The sequence below is a fragment of the Coturnix japonica genome, chromosome 1 (genome assembly GCF_001577835.2).
Source record: "Coturnix japonica isolate 7356 chromosome 1, Coturnix japonica 2.1, whole genome shotgun sequence".
Lineage (NCBI taxonomy): Eukaryota > Metazoa > Chordata > Aves > Galliformes > Phasianidae > Coturnix > Coturnix japonica.
In genome coordinates, this window is record NC_029516.1 from 142,579,849 (window position 1) to 142,599,940 (window position 20,092).

Below are 20,092 nucleotides of genomic sequence, written 5' to 3' on the forward strand. Positions count from 1 at the left end.
AAAGAGAATGAGTTGTATGAAATAGTTGAGTAAACACAGAGAAAAAATTGTTAACTTTAAAATATCTAAAAATCTGGTTTATAGCTCCCAGTAGGAAAGGAGGGAAAAAAAAAAAAAGTAAATATGACAATATTGGAAAAAGATGCACTGGTACAATATGCAGTCAAATATATTGTAAGCTTTCATTTTTATTCTCTGTCTTTTTTTTAATGCTTTTTTATTAGCTGATTCAGTACTTATTGAGATAAAAATGCTAGTGGCCTCAATGGGGAATATGCCTGAGTAAAGAGGTGATTAGGCGCTGTAGAGCTTGGAATAATGATTATTTTTACTTTCTGTCCTTTTCCTATCTGGGGAAAAGGGGGGGAGAGGGGGGGGGGGAAGGAAATTGCTCAAATTTATCTGTTTCTATTGTAGATATATATTTTGCGATGATTGATTGAAAGTGTTGGGTAAGAGGATGATATATATATTTTTTCATTTGTGGAGGGCATACATTAGTTCCCTTAAATTTACAAATATTTAGCTGTTTGCTATAATAAGAGAGGATTAGGCTTTTTAGCTTTTTCACAACTTATCACAAGCCTGTATGATCATGAGATTTTAGCTTTTCATTAGCACTGTATGTCTACATATATGAAGATGTATATAGCTCGATAGTTCCCTTTTAGAAATCCAAATATAGCTCCTTAACTACACTAGGATAGATTTTTACATATTAAATATGTGATTCTGATGTCAGGTACATTTGTTTTGAGAATGAGGTAGAAATCTATATCTCTTTCAAAACTCCTAGTTTTAGCTTGTCTGTTTACATAGTTAAAATCTTTTCAAAAAATTATTTCACTATGCCAAACTTTAGTTAAATTTCATGGCAAAATTAGACTTAATTGTCTTAATGTTGGAAAATACTCAGCTATATGCTTCAGAAATGATGCTATTCCTACAGAAAATCAAATCTTTCTTTTCAAGTGTCTTCTTCAAAAAAGATTCAAGAGCAGTGTTGAGTTGGCATCAAAAAATAATCTAGATTCAGTCTCTTAAAATATCCTCTCAGTCTCTTTAGAGATAGTTTCACCATACTCAGTTGTTTGCCTTTTTTCAGTCTCAGTAACATTTATCTCATTAAAGATGTGCTATGTAGCTAATTCAACACATTAAAACACTGATACTCCAAACTAGAGAACCATTTTTATATTTATTTCATGAAATGGGAATGGATGCTGAAGTAGTCTTATGTGAGGAAATACTGATGACCAAAAGGAGGTAGGATTATGTATTTTTCTCGCAAATACAGCCAGAGACTAGAAAAAGTACTTCAGCATTATTGTGCAGAAGAATAAACAAAAAACTCATTGTCATTAGGAATAAAAAACAACACATTTTCTGGTTTCAGGCTTTTTTTTCTATTTGAGACCCATAATTGTCCCTTGATGTATGACTTTGTATTTTTTTTTTCTAAGGCTCACATCTCTTCCTTCTTCATTAAGAATTATGAATCTTTTCATTGGGATACTACTGCCAAAGCTAAGTGATTAGCCTAATTTAGACCCTGATTGTATAACCTGGGTTCACATTAGCTGGCAGTTAATTCTGTGAGTGGCACCACTAAGTTTTAATAAAGCACGGTGGACTTGTAAATGCATACTGGTGTGCCAGGGGTTGTGTGATTAAGTACTGAATATCTTGACTCCCTTACACAGAACTATGCTGAATTCAGCCAAGCTTGAAGGCCCCTATGTTCACTTCTAAATAACTTGCTCTCAGTGATTCCTACTGTCCAGCAGCAGAAATCCCATCCTGAGGTTTTTACGAAGCGTTGTACTGTTATTGTGGTATAATGGTGTAAAAACAAAGGTACAGTCAAATTGGGATATTGTTCTTTCCTCAGATAGGACAGCTTTCTTTATCAGGATTTTTCCTTAAGGGTCACATGTGAGACTGATGAGTACCATTTCCATGGCATTTAATTATACTGAATACAACAACATTAACCATTTCTAGCTTCAGAGACAGATTCTGGGGTAAAAGGAAAAAAAAATAAAAAAATAGAATCAGCTGTAAAAAGAGGTGGAGTAGGATGAACTAAAATATCTTCACTGATAGCCATCATCAAAGGGAAGAGAAAAAGAGAATTTACTGTGAACCCAGGGGAACAATTTAATTTAGTTTTCAAACATAGATAAACTAAATAAAAATACCCTACAGAAAGAACTCTAATTTCATTTTTATTTTGATCTTAAGCCCATTACACTTTTTTTAGTTGTAGATGTTTCTATTTCAAGTGATATGATCACTGTATAAAGTTAGATATAAAAAAGGATTTAACATTCAGACTCAGTTATTCCTGTATACATGCATTTTTTCTTTTTTTTTCTTTTTTCTTTCTTTCTTTCTTTCTTTCTTTCTTTCTTTCTTTCTTTCTTTCTTTCTTTCTTTCTTTCTTTCTTTCTTTCTTTCTTTCTTNTCTTTCTTTCTTTCTTTCTTTCTTTCTTTCTTTCTTTCTTTCTTTCTTTCTTTCTTTCTTTCTTTCTTTCTTTCTTTCTTTTTCTTTCTTTCTTTTCTTATAGAGGAAAACATTTTGCTTATGAAGTTTGAGATAAGTGGTTTAGTGTCTTAACTTTGCAGCTTTCTTGAAGAAAGAAGGAAGTTTCCATTTGCCTTAGTCTGAATATCTGATAAAAGCCTGCTTCATAAGAAACGAAGTCAAACGTTTTTTGTCTTTGAAAAAGGCTTTCCCTAGGTTTATGATGGAGAACAGATATGCTGAGAGAACTTGTTCAATTTCATTCTTGCATATTCACTTTGCATTTAATACAAAATGTTTTCTTGCTTGCAACATGAAGCAGAATCTTGTCAGAGCACAGCAAAGAGAAATTACATAGTGGGCTTGGCATTCCCTGACAATATGCTTTCATTGCAACTTTAAAATGTAAATGTATGGAGAAATGCATGTCATATCCCATCATAGAGTTTCACAGCTATTGCATTCATTGCCACTGGTATGTGGCAAAGTTGTTCTTTCTTCTTTTTATAGCTTGTTTCCTTTGCAAATGTAACTATACAGTGAGTTACAACTGAGAGTAAATGTTTGGCAAACCTTACCTGAACAATGGCAGTCTAAGCTCCAAGTATTTTAGGTCATTAGCAGTTTAAATTAGTGACCAGTGGTTAACGGATCTCGGCACTACATTTCTTTTTCCCCATGTTCTTTTTTAAACTGCTTTGCAGCACAATTTTCAGGTCACTACTCAATGCTTAGCAAAAGGAGTGGGTGGATTAGAATTCAGAGACATGAGAAATGTTATATGGAAATTGTTCAATACTGTTTTGACTGGCCAGAAAATATGCTAATTAAAAACATAGGAGAACATAATCCTTTTCTGAATCCAAATGGCTATGACAGTTCATACAGTTGGGAGGCATGGGACATACTTTAACCAGTTACAAAGCTATTTAGATCGATCAAAAAATACAGCGAAGAAAGATTATACCAGTGAATCCAGTTCCATATGTGTCACATCATCCTTCTTTGGCTTTTAGTTTCTTATTTTAATGTTAAATACTTGAAACACAGTCTATTATTTGGAGCATGTTTTAATTATGAAATAATTCAAGACTTCATTTTTCTGTCAGCATTACTTTTTTAGTCTGAGAGTACACAGCACTTTGTTTGAAAGTAGCATTCTCTGTGGTTTGGAATGCTTTCTTTGCTCCAGATTCTCCAAACTTGCCTTTCTGAAAGCATATTCAGAGATCAGAGACAAGCCCTATATGAGAAAGTCTTACGTTTCTTAGTAAGAGAGTGATCACAGAGACCAGGTACAAAACCTGTATTAGAATGTTTTCACTTTGCAAACAAGAATGTTACCACTTCTTCCTTAATGGGATACAGCAGGAGAAAGAGATGGAGTTACATGCAGATCAGTGGCAAGATTAGCAGAAATCCACTTTACAATCAGAACGCTTGGCATTTATCTTCGTGGTTGTTAAGTTTTTGTGTGTGGGTGTGGGATTTGTTTGTTTGTTTTTGTTTTTTTGTCAGTTGACATGATTAATTTTGTAGAGATGATAGGAGATTTACAGCTCTGTGGTGACTCATACCTGTGTACCACAGAGATGCAGTAAGAAAGCTTAAATACCATCAAGTTTGTGTGTCGCTTTACTTATTTTTGCTTTTATGTGTATAAATATATATTTTTTCGTTTTGTTGTTTGTTTCTCTTATGTTCTTCTGGTCTTTCCAGGCATGAAAAAATATTGTTTGAATTCATTTTACTTTGTTTTAATTAGTACAGGTAATTCTAATTAACATTATTTTTTAAATAGTCCTGTGCACTGATATAGCAGTATGTCGCAGTGTTGGAGGGAAATGTTGACTTCATCTAGATTTGTATTTTTTAATATGACAATAATATATTACTGTGCTGATCTGAATCACTATTCAAGTACCACTGTAAACATCTTTCCTATAGACCATGACAAGAAACAAGATAGTCTGTCTTTCTAAGGGTGACAGGAATGCCAGCTACAGTAGAAATGAATAGGAAATCAACATTATTTAAGAGAAAAAATAAGTCACTCAAAACCAAAAATAGCTGGCTATCAAAAGCAAATATTTCACTTAAGTAAAGACCTCAAACTTTCTTTAAATAGATCTCAAACTTTCTTTAAATAGATCTATGTTAAGCATTTTCAGCTAACAATTAAGATTTAAAATAAAAATAATTTTTAAAATGATAAAATATGAACTTCATTAAGAAAAATCTACAAAGACTTTTTAAACTTTCTAAAGAAATGTTGACACAGAATGCTATGTAAGTAGATGAGTAGTTGCTGAGAAATAAATGCTTTCATCTAGTATAATCAGCTGCCAACTTTTGCTGTATTCTTGGATTAAATTCATCTGACTGAGTGATCTAGTCATCTAGACACACTTTAAAGTTAGAAGAGGAAAATTAACAGTTCTGGAGCATCATTTGTTTAATTCCATTCTAAGGTAGGTGTTCCAAATCAGTCCTGTGTTTAACCCTAAATATTGATTTAAATGGGAGGGTGAGTTAAATAGTTCATTTGTAGACATGTACCTGTAGAGATTGAAGAGTAGGTGAAATAATTTTTTTAAACATTTTATTTTGCTCAATCTCTTTTATGGTCTTTCTTACTGTTTTTCTCTAAGGTATTTGAACTTATTTTACAGATTTCTTTTGCTTAGTTTCCTGAATGGATAGGATTTACTTTATCATAAACCCTAATGTGGGGGTTTCTGGAATATTGTTTTCCAAATTTCATCTACTGGAGTGCAATTCTGAAAGGTATACATTTTTATCTGTGAATCACAGTGGTGGTGCAGTCCATTCCCAGCCTCATCTCCATAACACCTTGAGGCATTTAACACCTTAGGCCTAGCTGGGTTTCTTTAGATGTCAAGGATTCTGGGGACAGTGCTACCTTGGTTGTTTTGTTTCTTTCAGTATAACTGCTTTGAATCTTTTGCTTCCATTGCTTTTCTCTCCAGGGTGAAAAAGAGGATTTTAGCTTTTGACAACAATAGCAATAATCACAATGATAATGCAATATAAACGGGAAAAGAAAAACAATTTCAAGCTTAAATTCTGAAAGAAAGAACAGCAAGCCCATAGATATGTAATTTCAAAGATCTATAGATTTTCAATAAATGCACTAGCATAATATTTATTTCACGGCAGGATATGATCAACAGTCTGGAATTTATAGAAGACACTGAGCTCTCTATCCATTCTGTTTCCCAGCTATTCTGCCCTTGGGAGCAGTGGAGCAGTCCAGGAAAGTCTGCAACAGATGAATCCAGAAACTCCTTTAGGAACATAGCAATGAGCAATATATATCAGCATTTCTCTACTGATGATATGCAGTAGGTGATCTTTTTCAAAACTGTTACTCACACAGCATTAAAAAGACATACAAAAGCTTAGCATGCCCATGGGGCTTGGGAGTCAGATTATTTCTCTCAGCGAGCTCACATCTCTAAGTTAAGGACTGTGTTATGGATGTTAGCTTTGTTGGTATAATAAAGTCTCATAAAAGAGAAATATATAAGACTAGATCCATTACCATGGAAATAGTGAAAGGTCATTTCCATGGAAACCATGGGAAGCTCTCATACCATAATTTTGAAAAAGCCTGTCTTTGAAGCTACAATGCATTTATACAATAAGCCGTGTTTAAAATTAAATCTATATAAGTAAAGCAATAGACATTTCAAAAATTTTGACTTAGTACAGCCGCTTCCTGAAAAACGCATGAATATCAAAGCCAGATGTATTATTAATTTTGGCTATGGAGAAGCTGTTTGGTATCTTTTTGTGCCTTTCCTCATGTTGCAAATTGCTGAGCTTTTTCACTGAGAGCAGTAACCTTTCAGAATTCAAGACTGAGGTTTCTGTTTTCTATGGTTTCCCTTACTGTCTAAACCTGATGCGAAATACTTTGACCTCAAGAGAATACTTTCTAGCATCTACATACATTTGTAATTAGAGAGCTCATTTAGGCATAGTGATGAAGCAAGAATCTACCTTTGTGAAGATTTTATATAAAATGTAATATTTGTACAAAGAGTGGGTTTGTTTCTTTTTTTAGAAATAACTGTGAAATCCTGTACAAGTTAATTCAGTCTAATTTTTTATTCCTTATCATCCATCACCACAATCTCTTTAGATTTTTCTTGAGACAGTTCTATAGGTAGTGCTTTTTAGAGACTTTTGAATAGGATGTCAAATCAACTAAAGAATCAATCAGTCTGCAGGTGATGTAAAAATCTACTCTAAATAAGCAAGTCTGCAGTGAGGGGTTTTTTTTTTCCTTCCCTTTTTTTTTTTTTTTCTTTCTTTCTTTTTTTTTTCCCCACAATGAGAGAGAATTTACTATTTCTTTGATGCCTCCATGGGTAGGTAGATGGGAAGAGAAGAACACTATAGTTTAATTAAAGATGAATTTCAAAAATTGGAACATGCACGCACCTGCTTTCAGTGTGGATGTACAAACAAATATGAAGTTTGCCTGTGAAATCTTTAGAAGTCTGCTAAACTAGCTTTAGCAAATAATTCAGCTTCAGAATACTTGAGCATCAAAGGGGAAGAATCCTTACTTAAGATAATTTACATAAAATCATAATGAAGGTTGGAGCCAGACTACTTTCTTTTTCTCTTATCAGGATCACTGAAGCAAAAGTGAGAGCATTCGCTTTTACGTACCTGCTTTATTTTTAAAACAGCAAGAAGCTTTCAGACATCCTACTCCCCAGGGCTGCCTATAAAGTCAATGGGAAGAGTCAGTGTATCCAAGGTTAGGCAGACTGTGCACTACAGGTCCTTCCCACAGAAGTATTTAGGAGTCTATGCCCCATTAAATCATTGGAGTGCAGTCTCTGAAACGTCTTTCCAAGCCTGACAATGCAGTTCTTTGATTACACAGGAAGCTCAGTGTTACAGCTTGGGAGGGCCATCTGAATCACCCTTAGAAATAGCAGTAGCTATAGGTCTGTGGCTGCACTTCTTTTTCTTAAAAAAATAAAAAAATAAAAAAAATAAAAAATCCAGATATTCTACTTTCTGTACTTCTTTTACTGTCAGAATTTTGAAATGATTTCCAAATATTGAACTTACATTTGAAGGACTTTGAGATCAAAAGTGTTAAGGCCAGCACTTCTGAAGTTTTCATGAGTTCAATGAGATTTTATCAGTACTCAATTTAAAAAACTGTAGAGCCTGACTTCATTCAGGGTCCAGGACAAAGATTTCTTGATGAGAATAGTACCTGCTAGTATCTGCATTAACTGAAAACTTGAATAAATTGTTTATCGGAAGATTTAACAACCTACAAGTAGGAAGTGATGTACTGACATAATGTACAGGCCACTGTGAATAAGCTTTTCCTGGTTTGGCAACCTGACTTACAAGGCAAAAATAAACTGAAAGGGAGAAATGAAAACACTGTGATTTCTAGTGCATTCTTAGTCTTGTGCAGGGTACACTCTTGGCTGGACTTATCATACAGTCTGTCACTTCAGACTTTGAAATAAGAAATGTTTTCAGTTAATTAATTAAAAAACAAAAACAAAAAAAACAAAACAAAACAAACAAACAAAAAACCACACCAATATTCAGTGAGGAAATAGCAGTGCAAGGTCTTGCCAAGATCCAGCTGGTGTCATTATTTTAAAATACAGATTTAAACTTTTTTTCACTGTGTGCACCTGTGTAAGTCTTCAGTGATACTCTTTGAAACTGGCCAAATGCAGACATGTGGATACTGCTATGCAGAAAGTCCACTTATGCTCTTTGATTGATCAAAGGAGAAAAATAAATGTTGAAACTGTGGATTTTTCCTTGGATTTCTTCTTTCCATTTATTTTCCATTATTTATTTCTTTTCTCCTTCTCCTTCCCTTCCCTTCCCTTCCCTCCCTTCCCTTCCCTTCCTTCCCTTCCTTCCCTTCCCTTCCCTTCCTTCCCCTTCCCTTCCCTTCCCCTTCCCCTTCCCTTCCCCTTCCTTCCCTTCCCTTCCCTTCCCTTCCCTTCCCTTCCCTTTCCCTTCCCTTCCCTTCCCTTCCCTTCCCTTCCCTTCCCTTCCCTTCCCTTCCCTTCCCTCCCTTCCCTTCCCTCCCCTTCCCTTCCCTCCCCTTCCCTCCCTCCCCTCCTCCCTCCCCTCCTCCCCTCCCCTCCCCTCCCTCCCCTCCCCTCCCCTCCCCTCCCCTCCCCTCCCTCCCCTCCCCTCCCCCTCCCCTCCCCCTCCCTCCCCTCCCCTCCCTCCCTCCCCTCCCCCCTCCCCTCCCCCTCTCCCTCCCTCCTCTCCTCCATGTCATTTTTGTACTGATGTGCCCAAAACTGAACTCAGTACTCGAGGTGAGGCCTCACCAATGCTGAGTACAGGGGCAGGATGACTTCCCTAGTTCTGCTCATCACACCATTCCTGATACAAGCCAGGATGCCATTGGCCTTCTTGGCCACCTGGGCACACTGCTGGCTCATATTCAGCAGACTGTCCATCAGTACACCAAGGTCCCTTTCCATCAGGCAGCTTTCCAGCCACTCCTCCCCAAGCCTGTAGGGTTGCCTGGGGTGGTCATGACCAAAATTCAGGACCCAACACTTGGCCCTATTGAAACTCAAGTGTTCTCATGAACAGAACTTATGTTCTGTTATATATATAAATATGTATTAAAAATATTAAATATTAAAATATTAAAAAAATAAAAATACTTTTTGCAGGAAAGTACTGAACTGCACTCAAAAGAAAGTACACCTATAGTTTATTTATTAATTTGTTTATTTAACCATCTACTGTTACCAAGCAACTCCCTTTATTTTTCTTGTTTTTCTTGTTCTCTTCATGTTTGGTCAGATCTAAATCAACATCAAGGGAAATTCTGAATGAAACTTGTTTCATTTTTATACAGGTAGAAATATCACAGAGTGATATTTATAAGGTTTACAGTGACAAAGATTGTTAATCCTAATGAAAATATTGAAGTTTCAGAATTTCAGTTCAGAGATGTTGTATATGAAGAATAGTTTGGAAGTCACTTGGAATGGAGGGGATGAGAAGTGCCACACCAATGAGCTTTACTGTAGGAACCTTTATGTTCTCCTAAAAGCAAGCTTTTAGGTATGTTGATTACTTTCTTATTTTGTGTAAGTTGGGAATAATTCTTTTAACCTTTTTCCTCCTCCATGGGAAAAAAGAAAAAAAGTTTTTAGAAGACTAAGAACCTCTGCAAACTTTTAGTACATTCACTGGTACTGACTTAGGTAGCATTTGTCTGTATTTTCCAGGCACTAAAATAAGGTATGAAGCAGGACCAGACCTGTTTCATCTAGTCTTATGTACCCAATACAAATTGACACTAGGATATAACTTCATTCTTTATATTCAGAAGTACTATATGTTTTCCTTTTTAAATTTATTTTTAAAAGAATATTGATAAACAATATGTAAAATGGGTCAGCATTTATAAACTAATCATGCCATCAAAGGAACAAGGATATGTCATTTGCCATTGTTATAACTAATGGTGTTTAATTGACATTTTTGAAATTAAAAGAAAAGAAAAATAGTTTTAAATTATTAAAATGGGTCAAATGGTAATTTGGTGTTTCAAGTTCAAGTACAAAACCAGAACAGTATTTATTTGTATTTTACCCGCTTTTGATAATTTTACAATGGGAAACCGGAAAATATAAGCTTAATTTCTTTAGAGGAGATTTATCTGTTGAAAGGTCATACAAAAGATTATCTTGAGATGACATTTTTGAACATTATATGAAGAGAGGGATGATAAAGATTGTAGAAAGATATACAAGGAGTGTAAGCTTAATGAGAAGCATTAAAACAGAAAGTATCCATCATTTCAAATTTTAACAGAATATATATGGTAAAATGTCAAAAGAATATTCATTTTAGTTATCACTCAATTTATCATTATGAGATGAAGTGCATCATCATCCATTTTTGTAATTGCCTGAATTTTCTTTGATTACAAACGTTGTTTATACACACACCACCTTCAAGAGCTTACTGTCCAAGTCAGATCCCATGTGACTTGCTCTCTGCATTTGCAGAATATTTTACAGCACTGGTACCAATTCTACAGGCAGCCATATTTAACAAATCAAAGTAAGCTGTGTACATGTGTTTCAAGTTCAAGTTCCCTGATGAGAAGTAACTCATCTTACCTGAACTTGGACCCTTTTTCACCCACTGTAATATGAACAAAAAATACTCATGCCAACATCACTAAAATCTAGCCCCACCTATACAAATTTGATGTAACTTAACAGTTATTAATAAAAATATTGCTAATTGTAATGTAGATGGGATGTATCTAAAGATTAACAAGTGTGATATATGATATGAACAGTTTTAGCATTCTCTTAGAATGTACAACCCTTCCTAGTCTAACACATTAAAAACACTTCCAATGATAAATGAAGTAATATTACATATAATACCATAACAGAATCAGTGTAAATGAAAGACATAAGACCCTTTTGTTCCATCACTGAAAACTGCAGTTAATAAAACTGTATTGAGCTAAGTTAGATTGTTCTTGTCCTTTCACAGTATACAAACGCAAGATACATATTGAGTTGTTACAGGATCCTGAGGATAAAATTCTGCCAAAGATACTTTTCAGGTCACTAGGACTGCTGTGTTTGAACTGGAGTACAGGATTTCTTTTAGTTAAAGTTTGGTACATTTTAATAATTCCTTTAATACTGAATAAACAGATTAGGAATTATTCAGAAGCTTGTTGTATTGGATTTCCTTTCCTTTTACACCTTATATTTTTACCCATTCTAACAGAGTTTTGAAAAGTCTTTTTACCCTTTTTATTCATGTAACAATCCATTTATTTACAAGGTTTTATGGTTACAACATTACTGGAATTACTGGAATAATACTGTAGAATATCCATATTTCCTATTTTATTCTCATTAAATCTATCTTTGCATATAGTAATCTAGTATAGAGTACATTTTAAAAATCTTCATAGGTGTGTACATGTATTTTATGATTTAAATGAGATGGTAGATTTGGTTTTGCTTACAATCTCCTTCTTCAGATAAGTGATTTTCCTACATGCTTGTTTTGGAAAGTCATTGCATAGTTAGTTGTGTGTGACTACACCGAATCACAGAATGGCTTAGACTGGAATGGGCCTTACCCCTTGTATGAACTGGGTAGCCAACCACTACTAGATTAGGCTGCCCATGACCTCATCCAGCCTGGCCTTGAATGTTTTCAGGGATGAGACTCCCACAACTTCTCTGGGCAACTTATGACAGTGCCTTACCACCCTTTGAGTAAAAAATTACTTCTAACTTCTAAACTAAACCTCCCCTCTTCTAGTTTAAAAGTATTCCCACTTGTCCTGTGTAAAAAGTCATTTTACTTCCTTGCTTAAAAGCTCCTGCTGAATACTGGAGGACTGCAATGGGGTCTTCCTGAAGCCTTCTCCAGGCTAAATAAGTCAATCTCCCTCAACCTCTCTTCATAGGAGAGGTGCTACAGCCCATTGATCACGTTCATGGCTCTCTTTCAGAGCTGCTCCAACACCTGCACAACTTTTTTGTACTGGGGGCCCCAACTTTCAGTCTTGTAGTTCCAGTTCATTTCAATGGTATCTCAGATTTTGATGTGCATTCATTATCTCTTTCATATAAATATTGGATTTTTTTTTATTATTATTATTATTTTTTTTATATTTTTTTTTTAAATTCAAGGCCAACTATCAAGCTCCCAGTTGTAATAATAGTGATTTTGTGAATGATCATTGTTGGAATGTAATACTCATTCGTAGTTTATTGGCTTCATTTAAATCACACACTGTAATCACAGAATCAAAGAATTGTAGGGGTTGGAAGAGACCTCTAGAGATCATCGAGTCCAACCCCCCTGCCAAAGCAGGCTCCCTACACCACGTCACACAGGTAGGCATCCAGGTGGGTCTTGAATGTCTCCAGAGAAGGAGACTCCAGAATCAGAATCAGAATCAGAAATAACTAGCTACATGAGAATCACTAACTTCATAGAGCTCCTATCTGATAAGCATACAAAGAGCTAATCTTTCTATCTTTGAGAATAAACATCAGAGTTACTGTGTTGGAAATGTTTTACTTCCTTCTTGATACTGGTTTCTCTTTCCATCACTCCAAGTTGCTTGCAAGTATTTTAGAAAGAAAAGGTGAGTGGAAATCCGATCAGAAAAAAATATCTCTGAAATGCCTGTAATGTTCTATCCTGCTCACAATGAATTTTCTATCTTAGTACGTAGGAAATAAAAAATAGCTTTTCTAATTGCCAGCTCTGTGAATACAAACAGAATATCCACATTTAACTTTCACATTTATTTTCCTAATAAGAATTCAGCAGTTCATATTTAGATTAATCATTTTGCTGATAAAGCATAAGACAGAACAGAAACTCAGCTCAGTTTTAAGTGATGTGTAATTCAAATAATAGTAAAAACTTGTTAAAGGTGGTTTGCATGATTTTTAGACTGCCTGGGCATATCATTCCTTAGGAGGGGAAGGGCAAAAATTAGTGAAATTATTTCTTTCCTGAGTTTGCTTTTACTGAATGTAAAAGAAATGACCTTAAGCCTAATGAAATGTAGATCCCCTCTTAACTCCAGAAGGATTTGAATGTTGGGCTGCTTGCAGATTATAAAGCACTTACTTCTTGGTTCTTGTAAGTACATTTATGAAAGTTTGTATGGTTCTGTATGTATAATACATACCATGGTAATACCCTGCTGAGACCAGACACTCAGGACCTATTCTCCATCTTACTGGATTTACTTGCTTTTACTATGCAGTTATAAAGTCCAGTTACTATCTGGCCTTGACTTTTTCAACTTCAGAAACAACTTTATTTTTGCAATTTAATGTATTCCAGTTTTGTTATTATGTGAGAAAATACTTTTTGAAATCTAAATTTACTAATTAATATACAAACTTTTTTTTTTTTTCCCCATATGTTCAGAGAGAGGAACGTTGAATTGAGAGTACTGTGTCACTGTCAACGGAGAGAGAGTTATGAAAGGCAAAAAGATCTTGTAAATAAAGATTTATGGTTCAAAAACAGTTTCATGGAATCAAGCACTTCTTTGAAATAAAGCTTGCATATGTATTTGATAAAATTATTTGGAACAGCCAAAATCCACGAGTGTCATGAGACGTCCCATTTCCTGTTTCTTAGCAGTTTTTAACAGCTGATGCCTTGTAAGTAAAATCTATCAGAGGACACCTTTCTGCAAATTTATACAGTCTGCCACTGTAGAGTTCCCCAAGGGCTCTGGAGAGACATGAGGAGAGATGTTTATTATCGTCTTCATTTATTGAAGAAAACAGCTCTTATATTTAGTGGGAGGATCACAGAAGCACAGTGAAACTCAGAGAAGTCCCTAAGCTCTGGATTTTAAATCTCCCGAGCTTGTTTGTTCTTTTATTTGCCTGTCATTGTGCACGAAACAGCATGACCACTGTTTGCCTCCCAAGCCACAGCTGCCGGCAGGGGATCAGCAAAAGGCCCAGTGCAGCAGAGGGGAGGGGAGGAAGGATGTTTACATAGATCCACTCCAGTTGGAGTTCATGTGGGAGGGATAGGTTTTAGAGACACACTAAATTCTTAAATGTGAGGTCTCCCTGTCACTGAGCAGGAACATTCCTCACCTTTCCCTCACTGCTGTTATGCCTGGCAGAGAAAGTGATTTTCTACCCACATCAAACTCCACCAAATTCTGGTTTGTTTATTCTGAGCTTATCAGGTGATTGGCCCCGGGGGAATCTTGCTAAGGATTAAAGCAGGCCACTGTGGCCCTGTGGGCAGTCAAGACTCATCGCAGCTCCATACGCATCACCCACTCCACTCAGCAGTGTCACCTCATAAGTGTTTCTCTGTGTTTACAGATGCAATAAATAAATAAATAAATAAAATCCACAGGCTCTTCTGGAACTCCCCTTTATTAATACCTGAAGAACACTGTGGATGTAGCAGATACTGCTGGTGTGTGGTCTTTAGGCATGTTCCCTGGGAGTGGCATGCCTTGAGTACTCCAGAAGGCTGGGTCACACATGCTGTGTCGCTCTTAAGAAAGGTGTAATTCACTTCTCTTTAGTCTCTCAGCAACTTCAGTGGGCTTTTATCATTCCCCTTGGATGCCCAGCAGGTTAAATAAACAGCAATCTACTTGCTCCCATACGATACCTTGATCATTGCAGTAAGTTTGCAAAGGCAGAAGAAATATATATATATTTATATATATGTGTGTGTGTGTGTGTGTGTGTGTGTATTTGACCTCATGAACTGCAGATTCAACTTGTCCTTTGTTTGCTTTACATTGCTAGGCACTGTGTTTCCAATATATCTGTGTGTTCTCTATTATATTATTTACATAAGCATGTGAAATTCTACTTGGAGATTGTACCATCGTACCTTCTGAAAAAGGAAAACATCATTTAGTATGGAATTTTTCTTATCTAAGCCTAATTATTTACAGTTACAGAGCTAGGTGTAAATATGTAGTTGTAAAGAAGCTGGGAGTAGGGTGCCACAAGTCATTTCATGTTCTTATCAGCATAAAAATTACAGTTCCTTATTATTCTCCACTGACTAGAGATACTAATGCCATGGGGTAATAATATTTTCTGTAGGATCAGATTATTTGTTTTTTATATGTTTGATTGGAGGAGAAGTTGGTTCAGTATAACATGTATGTGTAACAGAGAATCATAGAATCATAAAATATAGTCATAGAATCGTTAGAATTGGAAGGAATCTTTAAAGGTCATCTAGTCCAACCTCTCTGCTATGAACAGGGACACCACAGCTAGATCAGCTTGCTCAGAACCTTATCCAGCCTTGCCTGGAAAGTCCCCACAGATGGGGCATCAACAACATCACTGAGCAACCTGTTCCGGTGACTCACCATCCCCATTGTTAAAGACTTTTTTATCATATCTAACCTAAATCTACCCTCTTTAAGCTTGAAATTGTTTCTTATCATCACAGATCCTGCCAAAGAGTCTGTCTCCTTCTTTCCTGTAGTTCCACATTAGATACTGTCAAGCCACTATCGGGTCACCCTGCAGCCTTGTGTTCAGGCTGAAGAGCACCAGCTCTCAACCTGTCCTCATAGAATAGGTGTTCCATCCCATGTATCGTTTTTTGTGGCTGTGCTCTGGTTGCGTTCCAACAGGTCTGTATCTCTCCTGTACTGAGGACTCCACATCTGGGCACAGTATTCCAGCTGAGGCCTCACCAGCACAGAGAGGCAGGATCACCTCCTGCACCTGCTGGTCATGCATCTTTTCATGCGGTCCAGGACACGGTTTGCTGTCTGGGCTGTGAGGGCACATTGCTGTCTCATGTCCAGTTTCCAGTCCACAAATATGCTGACTTGGAAGGAACCTACCAAATGTTAATTTTCTTTTTATTAAAAAAGTAAAACACAACATCAAAAACAAACCAAGAAGTAGTAGCTATGCAGTATGTATAAATTACCCTTTACAGTACACGTGATACTGAAAACTATACTATAACATATAGTGTCTCTATAACCAACCACAAGCTTCTCCTCAAACTAAGTCACCCTTTTGTCTCATATTTAATTCTTTTCACGCATATTTGTCTGTCTTTCACACTTGACTATTTTATTTGCCTACGGTTTCTTTCTCTCTGTTTTATCTGCCAGTCTAATCTGTCTAACCTATTTTTGGCTTCTATAGCTGGTTTATCACTACAGTATCTAGGCATTAAATGCTCCAGTGCATTTCTGAAGGCTTTTATTTTAAATGACTTTGAACACACTTAGGAAGTGTTATTAATTAGAATCAGCAACACAGTACAACTTCAGGTACTAATTAGACATTGCCCTCCCATAAATCACTTATAACTTTCCCAAATACAGAACATTTTAGCTAAGAGAACAACATGGAGATGGAGAAAATCATTGTATGTGTTTTTGTAAATCTTTACTGAATGCTTATATTTGACATATAATCTGAATGATTATATTTGACATGGGAAGAATATGGATTTTTTTGGAGACCAAAAATAAATCTTAAAAATAAAGATCTCTATTGTCAAATGTGAATCATATACACTTTGTTCTTCCTTTGGAACAGTTCATCGGGAATATGGGGAATAGGTCCAAATGAAGACAGAGAACGTAAAACAGCAGTCTTCCAGAATATTTTGCTTCCTTTTATGTTTGGTATTATTTAAAGATCTTTTTAAAACAACAACAACAAAACCTCTTTTATCTCATATAAATAAATTACCCATAATACTTTAAACAACCTTTAATTCTTCAAAACAGTACGTGTGTGCTTAAATTAGTCTATAATTTTCAAGCTGAGAACTTGAATGGTAAATAAAATTTCCTAATTTTATATGAGTATGACCACTTGTTTTATGTGCTTGATATGAATCAGTGTACCTAATGAAATTACAAAAGCTTGTAAGCAAGAATTTAAACACTTTAAACATCTCAGAAAAGATTTTAACACCTATGGGCCTTATGAGTTATGGGCAGTGTTATGCTATTAAGCAAAGCGGTATAACCCTAGATCAACTTGAGCTAAATCTGCATGCTCATCCTTTCCCTAGAGGTTCCATGTCAGTGCTGTTACCAGTGATTCACCATCTGTAATCCCATTTCACTTGCAAGATAAGGAATGCGTTGTGCTTTCCCTTGGTTGTTTTTAGGATTCGGGGGGGGGGAAGGGGGGGGGGGGAGGGGGTCAAATAATAAAAGGTCTAATATGTGGTACTTTAGATGCACACAGAAATGCTTTCCTTGGCAATTTTTTTTTAATGCAGTGGAAGTACTAGCAGGACACTTTAACAGATCACGTGCACTTAGGAAAATAAATTGACCTAATGTTATGAACTCAGTGGGGAAAAAAATACAATACATACTTAATGTGAGCTGTTTGAAGTCTGATTCTGCTCTAACGGGTTTGAAGAATAACAGTTATGTTTTGTGTGCTGCAAATTTGAACCACATTTTTAAACTTTGAAATTGCTACAGTGGAATTAAAAATTGGATGTTAAGTGCAAATGTGAGACTCTTTATGAGAGGAGGCTAAGATATATTTGTTTATCTTAATGATCTTTTATTTGCATCACATTAATCTTTACACCAAAACTCTATTTCTACCTTGCGTATTTCTTTTCTTCCAAATGAGTTCAGTATTTTTCTCTCCAAATAATTCTGTGAAAACCTGAGCCAGCTTGCTACATTTGGACAACATTCAGTTCCTTATGATACATTTTTATGAACTTTTATTATTTCAAATAGGCCCTATACTTCATGTATCTCATAAAGTCAGACAAATGGGAGTATATTCTGTGATTAAAATTGCAGCTAGTATAGTTTAGCCTCTTGACACAAATTTAAAATGAACAATTTTTTTTTCAAATTATTTTGCTTTCTATTACTTAAGGTGCTGGAAAACAAGTAGACATGCTTGGTTTATTCTTTTGTGTAAATCAATATTACCGTGAGGAATATTCCCAGTGTTAAAACTGAAGCAAAATAAATCCTCTCTAACTAGCACTTAGTGGTGTTCAAAATGCTAGAAGATTCCTCCTACTATGTTTACTGCAAAGATCAAGGAAGGAACTTATATTACTAGAAGTAACAGTTTTTTCTGGGTGGTGAGAAATTGTCCATTCATCTTTCAGAAAAGAGTTGATGTACATCAGCAGCTATTTTCATTTAAACCTTGTTTAGACTGAGGTTAGAGATCCTACAGCAGCATTTATCAGGAATGGACACACTGCATTTGCATAGGCCAGATCAAATGATGGTCCCTGATAACCCCATGTTTAAATTTTCATCTTATAAAAACTGGAATGAATTTATGACTGTCTAATGGAAATGGGAAGTGGTAGTGGGCTTGATGAACAGTCCTACAGCAACATGCTAGTTGCTACAGTCGCTAGAAAGGTTAATCTCAGCAGACTGAGATACTGACTTCTGTACTTGAAAATAAAAGCATCATTAGAAGGTAGCACAGTGATTTATGAAATGTATCAGGAACCGAATCTCAGAGCTCAGAAATCTCCACATAACCTCCACATATCTGCAGCTATCCCTGAAGTCATGATGCTGAATCCTAAAGAGCTGGGAAAGAAAGCAAGCTTTTGTCAGAAGTAGAGCATTTGCAGTTCAGGAAGCAAGCTTTTGTTCCATGCAGTGCAGTGAGTTGCAGCTCAGCAGAACTTTTTGTACTTTTTTTTTTTTTTTTTTTTTTTTTTTTTGGCTGACATTGGACTGCAGCTGTGATACAAATACCTTTTCAATGGATCTTTGCTGAATAAAATGAAAGGTTGCGACAGGGCAAATATTTTTATGAGGTCCTCAGGGGAAGTAGGATCCCTGGAGCAAAAGGAGTGATGATCACAAATGCACATAGTAATCTGACATTCAGAGTTTACCTGAAATCTGAACTTTAAACTAAAGGACATACAGGTCACATTTAGTACATGGAGTGTCAGAACAAGTGCATCTCTCTTCTTTCCTTGTTACTTCCAGTACACTGTACCATGGACACAGCAGTCTAAGTGAATCACAGCACCTCAGAGAGTCTGATTCCTATGAAATAGCCAGTCTTCTCTTAATTCATGTTAGAATTTGTTCTACCAATGGATCGCCAACCCTACATAATCCTTCATACAGAGGCTTTATAAAGGTGTGATCTGGAAGACTGAACTGGGTGTGTATCTCAGCCAGCATGATGTTCAGTGTCCTTTTAGCTGAGTCATTTGTCAACAAAACATCCCTTGCTTTTGATACTCAAAATATATGTACAAATAGGTACTAATTTTATCAACATGTAAGCTGAGTATATATTTGTGTGCATACATACATTTCCAATGAAATAAATAATTTTTCTGTGCTTTAACAATGAATAGCAATTAGCTATGGAGAATGAAAGAGTCATCACTTCATACAAACTGTAGACTTAGAAGTACCTGGCATATTTGCAGAAGAATACAAAAAAAAAATATCTGTTTTAAATATGATGAAACTCCTCTGACTTTAATGAAATGTGCTGTTGGCTGATGATAGGCACGCAATGAAGTTTTGGGCCAATTAATTCTCTGGGGTTGAAAATTATCTGTCTAATTGGTAAGAAAGATTTCTGTCTTAAAACCAATTGCTTTATTTATTTAGCATAGTAGAGCAAGTCTTTATTGTGCAAATTACATGCAAGTTGTTTGTTCTGCCCACTTTTATTCCATAAAGATTGGACTTGTTATTTAACAGAAAAGACTTTTTCTAAAGAAAAAAAATATAAGTTATTGTTCATGTAATCTTTTCCACCACAGTAGAGTAACTTCTCTTGGACTGAATTTTTATTTCAGATTAAAAAAGTAAACACCCTTTTATTAAAACAAAAACAAAAAGAAAATCAATTTCATCTTCTAAAGAGGACAATATGGAAAATAGTTTACTGTTCATTCTACATCCATCTAAGCATTTCAGGGTCACTTTCAGTTGTGAATGAAATTTGTTACCTATTAATAATGAATACGTTGGAA

At 35.6% G+C, this 20,092-nt stretch overlaps 1 protein-coding gene across 6 annotated transcripts in view; it reads left to right on the forward strand.

Annotated features, from left to right (window-relative positions):
- Positions 1-20,092, forward strand: part of PCDH9 (protocadherin 9) — a 697,873-nt gene that overhangs the window by 32,597 nt on the left and 645,184 nt on the right. The window lies entirely within an intron of this gene.